Source organism: Phyllobates terribilis, unplaced genomic scaffold (assembly GCF_046119375.1).
Source record: "Phyllobates terribilis strain yellow unplaced genomic scaffold, ASM4611937v1 Scaffold_277__1_contigs__length_2500907, whole genome shotgun sequence".
NCBI lineage: Eukaryota > Metazoa > Chordata > Amphibia > Anura > Dendrobatidae > Phyllobates > Phyllobates terribilis.
The window spans coordinates 1,795,611-1,817,300 of record NW_027363037.1 but is presented as its reverse complement, the minus strand read 5'-3'; the positions used below and the strand labels follow the sequence as shown (position 1 = coordinate 1,817,300).

General features: G+C 41.7%; 1 pseudogene; it reads right to left on the bottom strand.

The window, feature by feature from the left end:
* Positions 1-9,909: 9,909 nt before the first annotated feature.
* Positions 9,910-21,690, bottom strand: part of LOC141219573 (dynein axonemal heavy chain 12-like) — a 69,944-nt pseudogene continuing 58,163 nt past the window's right edge.

Genomic DNA, 21,690 nt, shown 5'->3' with positions numbered 1-21,690 from the left:
AGGGCCAGCATATATACCAGGATTGAGGAGAGGGCCAGCATATATACCAGGATTGAGGAGAGGGCCAGCATATATACCAGGATTGAGGAGAGGGCCAGCATATATACCAGGATTGAAGAGAGGGCCAGCATATATACCAGGATTGAAGAGAGGGCCAGCATATATACCAGGATTGAAGGGAGGGCCAGCATATATGCCAGGATTGAGGGGGGGCAGCATATATACCAGGATTGAGGGGAGGGCCAGCATATATACCAGGATTGAGGGGAGGGCCAGCATATATACCAGGATTGAGGGGAGGGCCAGCATATATACCAGGATTGAAGGGAGGGCCAGCATATATACCAGGATTGAGGGGAGGCCCACCATATATACCAGGATTGAGGGGTGGGCCAGCATATATACCAGGATTGAGGGGAGGGGCAGCATATATACCAGGATTGAGGGGGGGGCAGCATATATACCAGGATTGAGGGGGGGGGCAGCATATATACCAGGATTGAGGGGAGGGCCAGCATATATACCAGGATTGAGGGGAGGGGGGAGCATACATACCAGGATTGAGGGGAGGGGGGAGCATATATACCAGGATTGAGGGGAGGGGGGAGCATATATACCAGGATTGAGGGGAGGGCCAGCATATATACCAGGATTGAGGGGAGGGCCAGCATTTATACCAGGATTGAGGGGAGGGCCAGCATATATACCAGGATTGAGGGGAGGGCCAGCATATATACCAGGATTGAGGAGAGGGCCAGCATATATACCAGGATTGAGGAGAGGGCCAGCATATATACCAGGATTGAGGAGAGGGCCAGCATATATGCCAGGATTGAGGAGAGGGCCAGCATATATGCCAGGATTGAGGAGAGGGCCAGCATATATACCAGGATTGAAGAGAGGGCCAGCATATATACCAGGATTGAAGGGAGGTCCAGCATATATGCCAGGATTGAGGGGGGGCAGCATATATACCAGGATTGAGGGGAGGGCCAGCATATATACCAGGATTGAGGGGAGGGCCAGCATATATACCAGGATTGAGGGGAGGGCCAGCATATATACCAGGATTGAAGGGAGGGCCAGCATATATACCAGGATTGAGGTGAGGCCCACCATATATACCAGGATTGAGGGGTGGGCCAGCATATATACCAGGATTGAGGGGAGGGGCAGCATATATACCAGGATTGAGGGGAGGGGCAGCATATATACCAGGATTGAGGGGAGGGGCAGCATATATACCAGGATTGAGGGGGGGAGCATATATACCAGGATTGAGGAGAGGGCCAGCATATATACCAGGATTGAGGGGAGGGCCAGCATATATACCAGGATTGAGGGGAGGGCCAGCATATATACCAGGATTGAGGGGAGGGCCAGCATATATACCAGGATTGAGGGGAGGGCCAGCATATACACCAGGATGGGGGTGAGCACATTTTTTATTTCTGCAGTCTCTTACCCCTGCTCCTCTCTGTGGCTGCTCTATGCTGCCCTCGTCTGCTCTTTGTATCAGTTGTTTGTATCAGTAAAACCTCAATATTTAGGATAAATTGCTGTGTTGGCACTTGGCGATAAATAAGTGGGTTTTGGATTGCAGTTTGGGCACTCGGTCTCTAAAAGATTCGCCATCACTGCTTTAAACCAATCAATGTGCAAATATCAACATTTTTGAGAAAATACAATACATTTGATCAGATGTCAAAAAATATTCCAGAAAAAAAAAATTGTGATCAGAAATCATAAAGAAAAATTAACTCTTTAATACCATTTTTACCAAAAATACATTGTAAAAAAAAGAAGTGTAATTTTCTACAGTACAATATTTATTTCTATTTTTCTCAAAAGAATTTTCATTTTAGGCCCCCCAACAATTGAAAATCAATGTAAAAAGTGTATTTTAATACAATAAAAAAAATCAGGGTAATTGTTCAGTTGTATTGCCAGTTTTACAGCACGACCCGTAGCGATTTACAATCCCACAGGCCGATGAGCTACAATCTTCCTGAGAAAGGATTCATCAATGTATCAGATGCTTTCTTGCATGTTTCTACATGGAGCAATACACATATGTTCCATGTCCCTTCCTCTAAGAAACCTTCAATGAACCCTGATAGGATCTACAGAGAATAGACAAGACGTCCTTTACAGTGTTACACACTTACTCGATACTCAGTCTAATTTCATCATTCATTTTACTTTCTGCTTATAAATGCATTCATTAAAATAATGAATATCTGCATTGAGGACAGTAGAAGAACTAGTTTGTGTTTGTTCATCAAGATGCATTATCTTGGTCTCGTCTTGGCACTGTAACTGTTGGTAGGTAGGCAGAGTACTGGAGAGGTTGCTCCCGTCGTTCAGAGAGTTGCTCCGGTGCGGTGTTCTGTTGGTAGACTGACCGCTTTGTTGGTTTGCTATCAGGTGGTGAATCATATCGGTTATGAGATTGAGTTTATGATCCATTTGAGTTACCTACAAATATATTAAAAAAAATTCAAACAAAGAGAATAGCATAGATACAGACCACACTCCATACACATTTCACACTACCCATGAGCGCTGCCTGATATTGTAGCTTATCCCTAACCAAATCAATGGGGCACTGAGTTGCAATACCAGACACACCCCATGGACAAGAGAGGCACAGTTTTGGGGAGAAATAAAGTAGATAGATCCTTTAATGCAATATTGGTTAGCCATTTAGACATTGTTGTTTTATTTGAAAACTATAGTTGGTGCGATTCGTTTCACAGCACTCGGTCCATCGGCCACGTCAGTAATCTTTGGATGCTGGACAGGAGCCTCAAGACCTGCCTTCTACCTTCCAAGATTCCCTGCTTCTCTTCTGATTAGCTGCATCTTTATGGTTACAGCATGATGCATATGTGACATTGCATCAGGCCGGCTAATCAGTAGAACAGCTGTGGATGCCGGGATGTAGGAGGTGGTTCTCAGGGCTCCGATGCAGCGGTCACAGATTATGGATGTGGCTGATGGACTGGGTCCTGCGAATTGACTCGCACCAACTCTATTGGAAACCTTTGTCAGATTGAACTACTTAATGAACTCAGAAAGAGCTTTCTGTCCACATCCATGAAAGTAGTAGCCAACACTTTTCTACTACTCGGACATCTCCTTCTCCATAAATATATTTTTGCCCTCAGTAAAATAATAACACCTATACTCCCCTCCAGTGTTCCAGCCGTGTCGGCATTGGCTTTCCTTGGGATCACGTGACATTGTTATGTCAAGTGATCCCAAGGACAAGCGACATTCTAAAATATGTAGATCTATATTCTTTCTATTTGAACAAAGGAAATGTTTGATGCCTAAAAGGAGTTTTCATAAGTGATCTCTTGAGCAGCTCAGAGCTGTGCAGTCTCCTTACTTCCTGATTTCTGGCAGGACGGGCTCTTCTCCCTGAGTGATAGCTCTGATGAGCAGCAGAGCTGTAGTATTATTAGGACTATAAAGCTCAGCACAAGTTCTGCTGTAACACATTCAGCCATCAGTGGTTGGTTCTGGAATGTACTCTATCACTATCACTATTTTTACACATAGAGACAACAGGGTATTTGAGCAAGCACGCAGCCACAGACAATGAGAGCCTAGATACTGGGTGCCAGGAATTGTGATTCTACAGGATGGATAAGAGCATCTCGTCAAAAGCCTAAAGGGAGCAGCTAACTGATGTATAGAAATGAATGGGCTGGACAGAGATAACGGTATGTTAGGAGTTAACTTTTCTCCTGGAATGTGACTACTGCACACTCTCTACCAAGGTCTACTAGTGGCTGAACTCCATGGAAATGAGCTTTACACTATGTAAGATAAAAGCTCTCATTGCAGGAGAATGACAGCAGATAGAAAAAGCAAGTCAGTGGCAAACTTGCGTATTTTCATGCTGTTTAACTAATTAAAGCAACTTAGTAATTTGAGAATACCTGTTTATTGACAAAGGTGTTATGAGACTTAATGAGGTTGTCTGGTTTAGAAACCACTTGCACATACTTGGGGCACTATACAGGTTAATAGTGGGGATTCTCCGTTGTAAACCTGAACCCATTTTATGCAGACTAGAGAGCAGTTACATGGAGTCATTCCCACTTTGAAGGTCCCAGGACTTCATTCATTACATAGTCAGCTTATTGATTTCACTGGATACTGTGCAGTACCTCCTGTTTCCTTTGGTGGCAGTGCAGGAGAATTAAATGCTTGTTGCCAGATTTTTCAACAAATGGCTTATCGCTGAGATTGCCAGCAACAGATCATCCTTTAGTCAGCATATTGGGGCCCTTCTAACAAAAAGACATTAACTAATGCAGACATTCCTTTTAAGTACAAAGCATATGCCAGTATACTATCTGCAAAGTAAAAAATAAATACATTCTTAAGTGCTTAAAAGGAACGTGTCCTCTGTTGTTTAACCCCTATCTGCCCTACATGTATAGTGCATGTTGGGTGCGAGTGTGTGGAGTGGACTCTGCAACTCCACCCGCAATATACCTGCAGATTCCAGCTGTGTTATACTGCCGGTATTTGTCTGTAAAAGCCGCTATTAGAGCAGCTCTGGTTGCTGCTGTTAACCCCTTAGATGCTGCAGTAAATCCCTGACCGTGGTAGTTAAGGTGCGATGTCCCAGAGGTTCACCATTTTGGATGCCCATGGGATGTTGCCTTCCACCCCCCTTCACTAAGTGAAAGTGCTGCTTATGGATTTCAGTGGCAACCATGAGCCTGCTGACCGCCCCCATGGCTGCCATGTTGGTACATGAAAAAGTGGGATTGAAACATCGTATATAACCCAAAAAATGTTATTAATGAAAACCTCAGCAATTAACAAGCCCTCATAAAGCTCTATCGACCGAATCACTGAAATATTTTCACCATCAAAATAAAACTATACAAGTTTGATATCTGGTTTTTCAAGTTTGCTCGACATGAAGAATCATGTTCACAGGTCATTTTCACTGCACAATGAAACCTTAGAAACAAAACCCAAAAACAATGAAAAACGCAATCCCATTTAACTTCGCTTGGAATTTTTGTTCCAGTTTTCCAGTATATTGTAGGGTAAAAAAACCAGCCCTCATACAGCTATGTCACACGAAAGGGGAGAAAGAAGGAGAGGAACAAAGAAAAAGCCCAAAAACTAAAACTGTCCATGGTGAGAAGGGATTACATTAAATTTACTTTAAATGTCATTTTTTTTAGATTTTCACTTTTTAACATCACAATCAAAAAAAGCAATCCTGAAGTCTTACAATTTTCACACTGGCCACTAGTCCTAAGAATAGACTCATTGTGAAGGAAGGGTGAGGAGGTGAGCTGTGACTATCATTTATAGTGAATGGTGGCTACTTTATCTGCTTTATATAGAGGTGTCATCTTTCATTGTCATTTTCAGTCATGATAATAAAACTGCTGAAAAATCTTCTGCATACAACAGGAAATATGAAACTAATTTTGGCCAGGGTGATAATTGCAGGATCTGTGGGTGTGTTTTTTTAGTTTAGATGGTTACTATAGTGAAAAAAAATGTAAAAAAAAATAATAAATTTCATGTAAAAAGGTAATTTAAACAATTGGTTATTTTTTGATAACACATTCTCTTTAACTGCTCTTCTCTAATAAGATGGCAATATTGCACCGCTGCAAAAATAGGAAGAAGTAGTTTGTCAATTTTAAAGCAGCTTCTTGGAAACTAATGACTTAGTCATTGATACAACATCCTGACAAAATGACTGTTCACTGTCTGTTTCTGAGAAATGAATTCAAAGCTCACAACCGATATGGCTGCACTTCCTATTATCACTTTTGGAAAGACAGACAGTGGATAATGATTATTTCTATTATATATGATCTACGGTATATTCTGATTTGCTAAAAGTGAGATAAGTGACAAGTCTATTGGAAGTAGCAATCCTAAAAGTCAATATCGACCCTTTAACGAGCCTTGTCACATGACTTGGGAGAAAAGCCAAACCAGAATCTCAATTTGCAGCCACGGTGTTTCAGGGTATTGCTCCTCGTCAGTACAAAGCATGAGATCCGATTTGACTGTATGAGAGGCTTCTCACTGGGATCTAAAGGGTCATTTTTCTCCTTGTGGAGATTGACATGCCTGGCATGCCAGTGTATATATAGATACTCGGCACTCAAATATTCATAATGATAATGCAATTCTTTATTTCATAAAGAAATCCCAAAATTCAATGTAACGTTTCAGCCTTATGCAAAAGGCCTTTTTCAAACACTGAGACATAAATGAAACAGATAAAGAAATCAATATTACAAAATTAACACCACAATAGAATTTTTTATTTTAATTGTTTTATTATAAGAAAATAACATCCTGTTGTATTGTTGAAATCACTGAGATTTATTTAAATATAAAGACATTATTATATAATGTCAAATTAATGTGGGAATTCACTTACTTCATTCAAAATAAATTACAATATGACCAATTAAATTTCAATATCTCATATACAGTTGAAACCAGAAGTTTCCATACACTATATAAAAAGACATACAGTATCTGCATGTTTCTCTCCATATCTGACATGAAATCAGAATAAACCTTTCCTGTTTTAGGTCAATTAGGATTACCATCATTTGTAATATTTGCCAAATGCCAGAATAATGAGAGAGCGAGAATGCAGTAAGTAATAAAAATGCTTAAAACAAAGTCAAAACTTTCCATCCATTTCATTAGTATTTGGTACCATTGTCCTTAAAGTGAATGACTTGGGTGAAACATTTGGGATTTCCTCCCACAAGCTTCTCACAATATAAGGCTATGTGCCCACGCTGCGGAAATGAAGCAGAAAATTTCTGCTTCATTTCCGCATGTCCTCTCCCGGAAAAACGCATGCGGAATTCCACGCGCGTCTAACCTGCGTTTATCGCGCGTTTTCCACATGCGGAATTCCACGCGCGTTTATCCTGCGTTTATCGCGCGTTTTCCACATGCGGAATTCCACGCGCGTTTATCCTGCGTTTATCACGCGTTTTCCACATGCGGAATTGCCTTGCGTTTTTATTGCATTGCAAAGTCAATTCCGCTTGCGGAAACGCAAAATTAATTGACATGCTGTGGATTATTGCGCGCATCAAAAACGCTGCGGAAAAATCCACAGCATGGGCATAGAACTTGCGGATTCCCCTTGGGGACCATGGGGGGCAGATTACCTAGCGTCTCACAAGCGTTTACCCTGAGGAAAGTCCACAGCATATACGCTTGTAAAACGCTACGTGGGCACATACTCTTAGGTCGGAATTTGGGCCCATTTCTCCTGACACAACTGGTGTAACTGATCCAGGTTTGTAGGTCGTCTTGCTCGCACCGGCCTTTTCAGCTTTGCCCATACATTTTCAATAGGACTAAGATCAGGGCTTTGTGATGGCCGCTCCAAAACATTGACTTTGTTATCCTTAACCCCTTATTGACCAATAGACGTCTTTTTACTGATCTGCAATATAAGAGACTAGCGTTCCCCGACAGGTGACTATCCTGTAGCGGTCACCTGTACATTATAGCTGACAACTTGCTGCATCAGCCATGATCAGTGTTGGCACAGACCATGGACGTTTAACCCCTTTGATTCTGTTGTCAATAGTGATTATAGAATCTAAATAGTTAACACAGTGTGGGGGCTTCCTTTTAACTTTATCGGCACCTTGATATCTTGATTGTGTGGTCCTGATGTTTGCCTTGGCAGTTCATGGCCAAATAACTACCTTTAAAGTATGCCGGCTATAATTGCCTGTTCAGAAGTTATCAAAATCTAGATTGTAAAAATAAACTTTTTCATTCTTGTCATTCCACTTTCCATTACTTCCTGAAAAGAACCAGAAGGGTTAATGAACTATATGAAAGCAATTTTAAATACGTTGAGGGGTGCAGTGTTTAAAATGGTAACACTTTTGGGTGGTTTCCAACATATAAGACTCGCAGGCTAAGTGCCCACGAAGCAAAAATGCTCCGGATTTTTTCTGTATCTCCCTGGCAGGAAAAATGCATGCGGATTTTACATGCGTTTTTCCTGCCAGGTAGAAGCGTTTGTCAAGCGTTTTTGCATGCATTTTTGCATGCGGGTTGTCAAGCGCTTTTCCAAGCGATTTTAGCATCACTTGGAAAAGTGCTTGACAACTTGGTCACACTATATAAATCCTTGCAACCGGCATGGATTTATATAGTGTGACCAAGTTAATAGTTAAAAAAAGAATAAAAATGGTAAACAAAAAAAACATTCTACTCGCCTTCCGATGGCCCCCGGTCTCCTTCTCCGGTGCGTCCGGTGTCTTGGGCGGCTCGCGATGGTGTAAAAGGACTTTCCATGACGTCATTTAGTCTTGTGACAGGTCAAGCGACCGCCGACATCAGCGGTCACATGACCTGTCACATGACTAAATGACAATAATTAATAAAGACCAAGCTCAACTATTGAAAAAGAAGGGTGCCAGGAATACAACACATGCATCCATGTAGATAAAGATTCCGGCACACCAAATAATATAGAAAAGTCTCATATAGGTGATAAAATAGTAGATGCTTTATTTCTCCAATATCAACTGGTTCAAATCATGGTCAGTATACAGTTGCCCAACGTTTCAACCCCAACAGGGTTTTCCTCAGGGGCATCAGAAGAGCTTAAAAACCAGAGCATAAACATAAATAAAGACATAAGTGAGATACAATATAGTAGATAATACATTGAGTAATATATACAAAAATAGGTACATGTTGATGGAACAAGACGAGGGGGAAAAAAGGGGAGGGGGGGAAAGGGGGGGGGGGCTAGGGGGAGGAAAAGGAGGGGAAGGGAGAAAAAAGGGAAAGTATTAGGGAGAACAACGGGAGTAAAGAGAAAAGGGAGCGTATACACTCAAAACAAAAGGAGCGGACCGTTGTAAAGTGAAAGAATTTCAAGATACCTAGTTGCTATGTACTGCTTAATATCTGGGAATCTATCCACGTGACTGCAGAGAAGCTCAGGATAAATTACAATAAAGAGAACCAGTCGTTGTTGTCGTAAGGGAAAAATGTCAGCCGGCAATAGTAGCTGTGGATAGACAGCAAAGGGAAAATGAGTCACCAGTATCTAGATATAACCTGTATCAAGCCACGAAAATACTTGCCTTAAGCAATAATAGTGGTAATGGCCGAGGAGGTATGCCTACGGGGTATGGTAAGTGGACCTAAGACCAGAAAAAGTGGGTAAATACCGAAGTCTACATGGGGTCATGATGATCAGCCCAGAAGGCTCTTACCTATGTGCCTCTTGGAAAGTGTATCCTGCCGGTGGTGGTGTGGTGTCAGGAGCGGTGACGGTGTTTAAATAGCGCTGTGTGACTTGCTGCTTCCGGAATGCGATGACGCAACATTCGGTCTCGTGGAACGCAACTTCCGGTTGCGTGGAACGCATGACAGCGCATGCGCGCGACACAATGGATGAGATATAAATAGAGGGAAAAAAACAACAACAGCGCGTGCGCAGGATGCGTACTGGGGAGCTGAGTGAACCTAAAGAAAGCCATTAGGAGCTCAGGGAGCGGTAGCTAAAAATTGATAAGGGTAATATAGATGAAGGGGAGGACCATATTGGGGAAATGTTAATGTATGCCTGGGAGAAGGAAAAAATGAATAAACATATACATAAGAGGAGAAAGGCTGGGGAAACATATACAGATAGTATATGATGGTACATGCAGGGAGAAGGGGAAAGACTGGGGGGGATGATTGATAAATAGACACACATACATATCCATGTGAGAGGGGAGAGGCAGGGGAAATATATATTATATAGAGTACATGTAATATAGCATCCGCAAAACATTATAAGCAATACAGTGTAACATAGAAAATATTATATAGGGTGACAAAAAGGATATATCCGGTTCATATATGTAGGATCTGTGAAAAAAGTAAAAACATAATATAAGAAATACAGAACAAAGCAATAATAATGGGCAATATGTCATGGTATGTAACAAAAGACCTCTGAACCTTAGGGACAGACTGGTACAGGCCGACATTGGGAGTTTTAACCCAAGGACACACCAGACGACATTATCTACACCACGATTAGGCAATTTCCCGTGCCTAGGCTGCCGCCAATGTTCAAACATCCACAGGTGTGTCTCTAATTAACTCAGATGTTGCCAAAAAAACTATTAGAAGCTTCCAAACACATGGCATCATCATATGGGCAGTCCAGAATTGTTTAACCACTTCGCTCCAGAGCCTGTTTTTGCCTTCGTGACCAGGCCAATTTTTTCAATTCTGACCACTGTCACTTTATGAAGTAATTACTCTGGAACGCTTCAACGGATCCCACTGATTCTGCGAATGTTTTTTCTTGACATATTGTACTTCATGATAGTGGTAAAATTTCTTCGATTTTATTTGTGAAAAAATCGGAAATTTGGCGAAAATTTTGCAATTTTCAAACTTTGAATTTTCATGCCCTTAAATCAGAAAGATACAGTACAGACCAAAAGTTTGGACACACCTTCTCATTTAAAGATTTTTCTGTATTTTCATGACTATGAAAATTGTACATTCACATTGAAGGCATCAAAACTATGAATTAACACATGTGGAATTATATACTTAACAAAAAAGTGTGAAACAACTGAAAATATGTCTTATATTCTAGGTACTTCAAAGTAGTTACCTTTTGCATTGATGACTGCTTTGCACACTCTTGGCATTCTCTTGATGAGCTTCAAGAGGTAGTCACCGGAAATGGTCTTCCAACAATCTTGAAGGAGTTCTCAGAGATGCTTAGCACTTGTTGGCCCTTTTGCCTTCACTCTGCGGTCCAGCTCACCCCAAACCATCTTGATTGAGTTCAGGTCTAGTGACCGTGGAGGCCAGGTCATCTGGAATAGCACCCCATCACTCTCCTTCTTGGTCAAATAGCCCTTACACAGCCTGGAGGTGTGTTTGGGGTCATTGTCCTGTTGAAAACTAAATGATGGTCCAATTAAACGCAAACCGGATGGAATAGTATGCCGCTGCAAGATGCTGTGGTAGCCATGCTGGTTCAGTATGCCTTTAATTTTGAATAAATCCGCAACAGTGTCACCAGCAAAGCACCCCCACACCATCACACATGCTTCACGGTGGGAACCAGGCATGTAGAGTCCATCCGTTCACCTCTTCTGCGTCGCACAAAGACACGGTGGTTGGAACCAAAGATCTCAAATTTGGACTCATCAGACCAAAGCACAGATTTCCACTGGTCTAATGTCCATTCCTTGTGTTCTTTAGCCCAAACAAGTCTCTTCTGCTTGTTGCCTGTCCTTAGCAGTGGTTTCCTAGCAGCTATTTTACCATGAAGGCCTGCTGCACAAAGTCTCCTCTTAACAGTTGTTGTAGAGATGTGTCTGCTGCTAGAACTCTGTGTGGCATTGACCTGGTCTCTAATCTGAGCTGCTGTTAACCTGCGATTTCTGAGGCTGGTGACTCGGATAAACTTATCCTCAGAAGCAGAGGTGACTCTTGGTCTTCCTTTCCTGGGGCGGTCCTCATGTGAGACAGTTTCTTTGTAGCGCTTGATGGTTTTTGCAACTGCACTTGGGGACACTTTCAAAGTTTGCCCAATTTTTCGGACTGACTGACCTTCATTTCTTAAAGTAATGATGGCCACTTGTTTTTCTTTACTTAGCTGCTTTTTTCTTGCCATAATACAAATTCTAACAGTCTATTTAGAAGGACTATCAGTTGTGTATCCACCTGACTTCTGCACAACACAACTGATGGTCCCAACTCCATTTATAAGGCAAGAAATCCCATTTATTAAACCTGACAGGGCACACCTGTGAAGTGAAAACCATTTCCAGTGACTACCTCTTGAAGCTCATCAAGAGAATGCCAAGAGTGTGCAAAGCAGTCATCAAAGCAAAAGGTGGCTACTTTGAAGAACCTAGAATATAAGACATATTTTCAGTTGTTTCACACTTTTTTCTTAAAAATATAATTCCACATATGTTAATTCATAGTTTTGATGCCTTCAGTGTGAATGTAAAATTTTCAAAGTCATGAAAGTACAGAAAAATCTTTAAATGAGAAGGTGTGTCCAAACTTTTGGTCTGTACTGTATGTCACACAAAATAGTTAATAAATAACATTTCCCACATGTCTACTTTACATCAGCACAATTTTGGAACCAAAATTTTTTTTTGTTAGGGAGCTATAAGGGTTAAAAGTTGACCAGCGATTTCTCATTTTTCTAACAAAATTTACAAAAACATTTTTTTAGGGACCACATCATATTTGAAGTCACTTTGAGGGGTCTTTATGACAGAAAATACCCAAAAGTGACATCATTCTAAAAACTGCACCCCTCAAGGTGCTCAAAACCACATTCAAGAACTTTATTAACCCTTCAGGTGCTTCACAGGAATTTTTGGAATGTGGAAGAAAAAAAATGAACATTTAACTTTTTTCACAAAAATGTTACTTTAGACATATTTTTTTTTATTTTCGTAGGGGTAACAGGAAAAATTGAACCCCAAAATTTTTTGTGCAATTTCTCTTGAGCGCGCTGATACCCCATATGTGAGGGAAAACCACTATTTGGGCGCACTGCAGTGTTCGGAAGGGAAGGAGCGCCATTAGACTTTTTGAATGTAAAATTTGCTTGAATAATTAGTGGACGCCATGTTGCATTTGGGGAGCCCCTGATGTGCCTAAACAGTGGAAACCCTCCACAAGTGACACCATTTTGGAAACTAGACCCCTTAGGGAACTTATCTAGATGTGTGGTGAGCACCTTGCACCCCCAGGTGCTTCACAGAAGTTTATAATATTGAGCCGTAAAAATAAAATGTTCACATTTTTCCCACAAAAAATGTTTTTCTTCCCCTAATTTTGCATTATCATAAGGGTAACGGGAGAAATTGTACCATTAAATTTGCTGTACAATTTCTCCTGAGTATGCTGATACCCCATATGTGGGGGAAAACCACTATTTGGGTACACTGCAGGGTTTGGAAGGGAAGGAGCGCCATTTGACTTTTTGAATGTAAAATTTGTTTGAATAATTAGTGGACGCCATGTTGCATTTGGGGAGCCCCTGATGTGCCTAAACAGTGGAAACCCCCCACAAGTGACACCATTTTGTAAACTAGACCCCTTAGGGAACTTATCTAGATGTGTGGTGAGCACATTGGGAGACATAATAAACAAATCAGTAGCAGGTGAAGAATTGGTTTTATTTATTTTTTACGCTGTTCCTCATGCGGTATAAGTGATGAGATTACTTTATTCTTCGGGTCGGTGCGATTACAGAGATACCAGATTCATATTGAGTTTTTATGACTGACAGCTGTCACACACTAAAAGACGCTTTTTTTTGTAAAATCTAGTTTTTGTGTCGCCATATTTTGAGAGCTATAATTTTTCCATATTTCGGCCGACAGAGTCTTGTGACGGCTTGTTTTTTGCGGGACGAGTTGACATTTTTATTCGTACCATTTTTGTGTACGTGAAATTTTTTGATCGCTTTCTATTCCGTTTTTTGGGAGGTAAAATTAACAAAAACCAACAATTCAGGAATTGTTTTTTGAGTTTTTTTTTATGCCGTTCTGCGTGTGGTAAAAGTGATGAGGCAGCATTATTCTTCGGGTCAGTACGTTTACAGCGATACTACACTTACTGTATATTTTTTATGTTTTGGCGCTTTACACAATAAAACAATTTTATAGAAAAAATATTTTTTTTGCATTGCTTTATTCTGAGAGTTATAACTTTTTTATTTTTCGGCTGATGGAGCTCTATGGTGGCTTGTTTTTTGCGGAATAAGATGACGTTTTCAGCGGTAGCATTTTTATTTCCATTTTGCTTTTTGATCGCATTTTTTTCCACTTTTTGTTTGGCAATATGAGGAAAAAGCATAGTTTTTTGCTCCGTTTTTTATTTATTTTTATTACGGTGTGCACAGAAGGAGTAAATTAGTGTGACCGTTTTATAGCTCGGGTTGTTTCGGATGCGGCGATACCAAATATGTGTACTTTTTTTGTTTTTGCATAAGTATATACGGATTTATCGGTTTAATATTTTATTTATTTATTTTTATTTATTTTGTGATTTTTTTTAGTAGTTTGAAAACATTTTTTTTACTTTTTTTTACATTTTTACTTAGTCCCTGTATGGGGCAGTAATTTTTATTTTTCTGATCACTGATCTCATGTAATGTAATAGACATGTATTACATTACATGAGATCTTTGCTGACTGTTTCACAGTCAGTGTCTCCTGCCAGGCTTCAGCTGCAGGCTGAGCCTGGCAGGACACCATATATGGCAGATCTGGAGGCGGTCATGTGACCTCCAGCTGCCATAGCAACGCCAGGTCCTGGAAGGTATCAGGGGTCGTCGGAGAGGTAAGTAGACGACCCCCTCTCCTCCTGCTGTTTTCTATATGCCGCGATCACTATAGATCGTGGCATATAGAAGACAGCAAAGGGTTAACATCACTGGGACCTGATCCAATCAGGTCCCGATGATGTTCCCTGTCAGAGCTATCGCTCTGCACCGCACCTGCAGCGCTTGCAGGACCCTCGGGGTCCTGAGTGCTGCGGGACAACCCACCGTTTTTAAGCGTCCGCGCTGCACAGAGCCCAGGCTGCGCGGACTTTTATCTACAGTGGGCGGTCAGGAAGTGGTTAAATTTTAAAAAAAAAGTTACACAAAGTAAAATAGAGAGTTACCTTTTTGTTATCATCTAGGACTGTGTTCATACTTTCTATCCCTAGCGTATCAATAGGTCCATCAAAGATAACCCATTTTCTTTCCGGAGTCTCAGATAACGCAAACTCCCGGAAAGTATTAGCGACTATCCCATCGGTCCACTGCAAATGAAGAGAGGCATCAATAAAATTGCTCTTCCCATAAAATCCAATACAATCCAACAATTGAAAGGATTATTAAAGGGAACGCCTGGGATTATGATATTGATGATACACATGTATTGACTACACGTGGCCCCTATTGATGTGAACGTGCCGGCACCGGGAGAGACCCCAAGTAAGTGATTTGCATATATGCGGTCACATGCCAACTAAAAGTGCGTGACCTCACTCAAAGCAAGTGTATTGAGTGAGGCCAGACACAGTCTAGTCAGAATGTATCTGGAAGTATGCAAACTTATGCTAATTTCTGCCATAAATAATACAATTTGTTGTTTCCATGTCTGATGGGGAAAATAAAACAGTTTCCAATTTTTGTGCAAACAGGGAGTAAGTCATAATAAAATGATTGTCCGGCAATGTATGGCTGGGGTCTATGTCTCTGAAGGAACCCCTTCTACCATGTCTATAAGCCATAAAAGGGGAGATTTTCCCATTTTCAGCAAAGATATTAGTATTATAAACAATAATTCCAATCATAGACGAACCTCATGTGACACTGGATCAAACTGCCCGAACAGCTGCCCCATGGTGATGGCTTTAGGGTTCACTGTCCGGTAAATCACTTTTTCTTCTTCGCACCCTCGCTCATTCATAAGAGACAGCGTATCAGCGAGGACGTGGAGGACCTTCGTTTTTCCAGAGAACGGCTCTCCAACCAACATAAAACTGTACGGGATAAACAAAATGCAGCATGGTCCATTGTATAAAATGGAAACAGCGAAGAATAAATCCCCCGTCCCATGGACTTCTGTAGTTCCAGCTTACCCGTGTCTGACAATCATCATCTCATACGTCTGGATCATGTTCTCCAGGAAGACCTTCTCGGGCTGGATGTTGTGTCCAGCACAGCTCTCCTGTGCGCATTCGAGTAAATCCTGAGCAAAAGGAAGGTAAAATATTTCATCAGTCTGTTTACAGTGGATCCAATTAGAGGTGGGAGAATACATTTTCAGGACCCAGATCAGTATTCTGTGGCCGCTGGATGGGACCCCTGAGAGCCGCCTCTTAGCTGCCGGCATCCCCGACTCCTCTTCTGATTATATGGCCTGGTGTACATCATGCTGCAACCATAACGTCATGCCAGGCCGGCTAATCTGAAGAAGAGCCGGGGTGCAGGAAGAAATAAGATGGCTCTCAGGGGTCTCATTCAGTGCCCACCACTGACCTGATGTCACGCACAGTGTAGGAAAGACAAAGTGCGACACAAAGGGATGAGGGGAAGGGAGCCCAGACACTAGGGAAAGGGGGAAATGGAGACCTCCTAGGCTGATCTGCAATCACCCTGTCTCCCCTACCCACTCTATATTGGTTCCTCACCAATTGCCGCACAGGAACCTATCCCTGTATTTCCTTAGCGCTTGGCCCTGGATAGGGAAGGGGGGTGAGCACTAGTCGATCCCCACTGACAACTAAAGACAGCAAGGGGAGACAGACACAGGGGAAGTAGCTTAGCTTGAGTCGACTTCAGAGAGATGGCACACACATCCTCTTAGCACCAGAGAGGAAGTAAGAACTGCACTTGCTCCAAGCCTTCACAAGGGGACATGTGAATATCACTGGCACCTCTGTGTAGCAACCAGGAAGTATTTAAACACCCAGGCCTGATTGTCAATTAGAGCAGGAGGGAGGTAGCCGCTGGTTCCTACAGTGAGACCGCTAAGAAGATGTCTGTAATGCCAAACGAAGGGATCTCCTGCAACCAACTGCAGGGCGACTGTCTGTCACATCTGACGCACCCATGACACCTGGCCATTGAATCAGGCTCCTGCAAATCGATTCATTCATCTAAAAAAAAAATGTCTCCATAACCTACAACTAAACTAGCGATAAATCACTAACATGTTTTAACCATTTGTTTTCTACATCAGATCATCTTGCATTGGAGGTATAAGTGAGCCCCCTTACCTCTGGTGCCCCTGTGCTGCTGCCCAGGTTGCACTAATGGGACCGGACGATGAGTGACAAGGTCATGTAACCCAATTCCAAAGCAGTGGATCAGGATCGGGAGATTTCAATGGGATTGGTCTACCATCTACTGTGTATGGGGGCCTCATGACAGATTATGTTGGGGGACATAAAAATCGGGCGGTTGGAATTTAATCACCCGATCCTTACTTTCTGACCCTGAAATTAGCAGCTGCCATAAGATTCTGGCAGTGACTCTGTCATAGAGAAAACAGGAGCGAGCATTCCTGAATATGGGGGAGCCGGGAAAGATAACGGTCATCTAAATGATAGCTGGCCAGCTATATAGGACCTATCACTTGCCATTAATATGCGATTTTATTACCTGGTGTACATGCCGGTGTTCTCCTGAATCCAGTGTTGTTTTTCTTTTGCTCCTGCGCCTCTCCATTCCTGAGATATAGCCTCTTTATAGAAATCTAGTTCATAATTTTTAATAGCCAAGTGGGTGTGGTCATCAAGTCCTCTCTGTGGGAGTCTTCAGGAAGGCCTTGCCCAGTTGGCTTAAAGGGCTAGAGGAGAGTGACAGATGTCAGGAACGGAGAGGAGCAGGAAGAAAAGAAAAACAATGCCGGAGTCAGGAGAACAGCGGCATTTACATATTTATGGCGAGGGACAAGTCCTCTTTAAGTCTTGGAAAACCCCTTTAAGACACTATTATATTTTAATACCTTATAGTCGGCTTTCGGAAGTTGAATGCCAGGGAACAGGTCGCTGGTAATCCCATTGAACAGAGGAATATCAGGAGACAAAGATTTGGGTTCGTTTACATCCTTAATTGACCGCAAGAGCTAAATAGAATGAAAAAGGATTAAATGATAAAATAATTCATATACAATATGACATGAAACAATATTAAAAGTGAGGAACCCCATTACAAAGGAGCCGTCAGTTCTTGTGGTATGTCTGTATTAGTAAAGAATAGTATTCTCCAAAAAATAAGGATGAAACCTCTTTTCCTAAAACTCTACATTGTATCGTCCCTCTGTTATACCTCCTGGAAATGTATGTGTAAATGATATATAATGTATATATAATCTATATAGGGGACAACCCTATACAATCTGACTGTGCCCAAACAGTGGTGACATTGTCAGACTGTGTAGGGTACTCGTTATTGACAGATTTCAATTAATTCCTACATTTCCAGGAATGATAAAAGAGGAATGGAACGCTGCTGAGTTGCACTAAAATATGCTGCAGAATTGTTTTTCCATAGGGAATACATGTGGCCTCTGTGTTGCACTGTTAATTGCCGGCTGCAGAATGAGTTAAGTGAGATACTGTCAGTGAACTCGTTTTTGCTGGCTGACGGGGAGTTTGTAAATGTTTTATCTGTCTTTTTCTGAGCTCCTCTCAGTTTATTTATGACCACAGACCTTATCAAAATTGAATGTGCAGGGAATCAAAAAGCCGGTGAAAGCCAAGCGATGCAACGTTTTTAATAAAACCCAATTGTTAAAATGATTTTTAGCCTAAAATACATGCGATTAAGTTAAAAATCAAAACTGTCCCATAAGATGAACAAGCTACGTGTTTAACAACTATAGTTTTGACATTTTTGCACAGATGAGATCTAACAAGCCAGGAACAGTAATGTGCAGAAATTATTTGCAAGTCTCTGTCTGCTACTATAAAATCATACATCTTTAATTTTTGTGATCCAAATGCTTCTCGGTAAGATGGTAATGCTATCCTATACGAGATGTAAAGCGACCAACAGTTCAGAACTTACAAGAATCTCTTCATTTTCATGAGGGAATTTCAGCTTCAGATTGCCAGCAGCGGTCAGCACAGCCTTTACTGCACGCATCCCATAATCATAATGGAACTGGGACGAGAGCGGCTCCGAGCACAGCCGGTAAGTCATTACCATCTTCACCGAGAGAGGTTTAGCGTGCAGAAAACCGTAAGAATAAAGGCAGATCTCCGCAATCAGAGCATAGTTGGGGACCATCATTGCTACAGTCCGGAAAAGAACCTGAAATGCGCAAACCAGATGGGTCAGTCAACAAATGAAACTAAATTACTGTAAACTAGGCATAGAGCCGGGGAACCCATTATATCCATTTACACTATCCTCCACCCCAGACCTAAAAGTGATGTGTCTATTCCACATCAGAAGAAATCAGTCAAAGTGTAGTTAAAGGGGTATTCCCATGTCCAAGATCCTGTCCCAATATGTAATAGGTATAATAATAATAATGTTTGCAAATATCTCCAATTAGAAATGTAGTATAGTTATTCTGATTAGCTATGTTTCTTACCCCATGTCCAGGACATTGCAGTAGCTTAGGTATCCATGGTTACGACCACTCATAGTAACAGTTAGTTACTTGCTAGTGGTTGTAACCATGGATACCTAAACTACTGCTATGCCCTGCACATGGGTTAAGCGACATAGCTAATCAGAAGAACTATACTATATTTCCAATTGGAGGTATTTGCTATTAATATTATTATTACACCTATTACATATTGGGATAGAATCTTGGAGATGGGAATACTCCTTTAACACTTTCCAAATCTCTCTCCACACCTCTACTGTGTCCATTTTGGAAAATAGGAGAATGGGACATCAATATTAAGGAGCTTGCAGAAATGAGGGCATCAGGTGTTGTGATTATACATAGGAAATGTACAATCTCATATAGATTTCGGGGAGAATAATCCCTTTTATGAAATCTTATGTTTCTTTTGTAAACCTAGTATTTACTTGAAAGTTTGTGAACCCCTCAAAAATTTCTATATTACTGCATAAATTTGACTTCAAGCTACATCAGTCTGTGAGGTCACAAAGGAACTCAAGGTAACCTCTAAGCAACTAAAGGCCTCTCCTCACATTAGCTAATGTAATTGTTCATGAGTCCACCATCAGAAGGACAATGAACAACAATGGCGAGCATGGCAGGATTGCAAGGAGAAAGGCAATGCGATTTAAAATGCCACTGCTAAAACTCACCTGGGCACATCAATAGGTAACTGGAATAATGCTTTGTGGAAGGATGAGGCCAAGATAGAGATTTTAAGTGAGAAGCTATATGTTTGCAGAAAGAAAATACTGCATTACAGCATAAGAACCTCCTATCATCTATGAAACACAAAGATGGTAATCGTAACATGCTTTGGGCCTGTTTTGCTGCACTTGGCCAAGGACGGCTGCCATCATTGATGGAACAATGAATTCTAAAATCTATCAGCAAATGCTAAAGGAAAATATCAGGATATCAGTTCATGTACTGAATCTCAAGAAAACGTGGGTCATGCAGCAAGACAATGGCCCAAAGACACAAGTCGTTCTACAAAAGAATGGTTGAATAAACAAAGTTTTGGAATGGCCGAGTCATAGTCCTGAGCTGAATCCTATAGAAATGTTGTGGAAGGGCCCGATGCAAGGCACTGGGACTCTTTACCAGCTCAGAACGTCCCACGTAGCCAGGATTCATGGTAATGGCTACGAAGCAATTTGGGTTAAGCTTCAGTTCTGTTCCTTCGAAGATGAACATGTCCATCTTCATCTGGATGGCTCTCTGGATGCGGAGAATCTGTTGGGCCTCCACGGACAACACCTCCAGCTCAATACGGTTAAACTCATCAAAACACGCCCATGCTCCCGATGAGGCCAGCCCTTGGAAAAACAAAAAAAAAGTATATACAGTACAGACCAAAAGTTTGGACACACCTCATTTAAAGATTTTCTGTATTTTCATGACTATGAAAATTGTACATTCACACTGAAGCCATCAAACTATGAATTAACACATGTGGAATTATATACTTAACAAAAAAGTGTGAAACAACTGAAAATATGTCTTATATTCTAGGTTCTTCAAAGTAGCCACCTTTTGCTTTAATGATTGCTTTGCACACTCTTGGCATTCTCTTGATGAGCTTCAAGAGGTAGTCACCGGAAATGGTCTTCCAACAATCTTGAAGGAGTTCCCAGAGATGCTTAGCACTTGTTGGCCCTTTTGCCTTCACTCTGCGGTCCAGCTCACCCCAAACTATCTCAATTTGGTTCAGGTCTGTTGACTGTGGAGGCCAGGTCATCTGGCGTAGCACCCCATCACTCTCCTTCTTGGTCAAATAGCCCTTACACAGCACGGAGGTGTGTTTGGGGTCATTGTCCTTTTGAAAAATAAATGATGGTCCCAGGGCCGGCTCCAGGTTTTTCTGGGCCCCGGGCGAAAGAGTCTCAGTGGGCCCTTTAACACATACCACGATTCATGATGCAGAGATACAGCGGAGAAATATATATATATAGTACAATGCAAAGATTTCACTTCTTACATTACATGAGTGATATCTATTGTAAATTCCACAATAGCTCAGAAACCGGTGAATCGCTCCACACAGAATACTGGCCCCCATACAAGGCTCCATACGGAATACTGGCCCCCATATAATGCTTCATACAGGATACTGGCCCCCATATAACGCTCCACACAGAATACTGGCCCCCATATAACGCTCCACACAGAATACTGGCCCCCATATAAGGCTCCATACGGAATACTGGCCCCCATATAAGGCTCCATACGGAATACTGGCCCCCATATAAGGCTCCATACGGAATACTGGCCCCCATATAACGCTTCATACAGGATACTGGCCCCCATATAACGCTCCACACAGAATACTAGCCCCCATATAACGCTCCATACAGGATACTGGCCCCCATATAACGCTCCACACAGAATACTGGCCCCCATATAACGCTTCATACGGAATACTGGCCCCCATATAAGGCTCCATACGGAATACTGGCCTCCATATAAGGCTCCATACAGAATACCG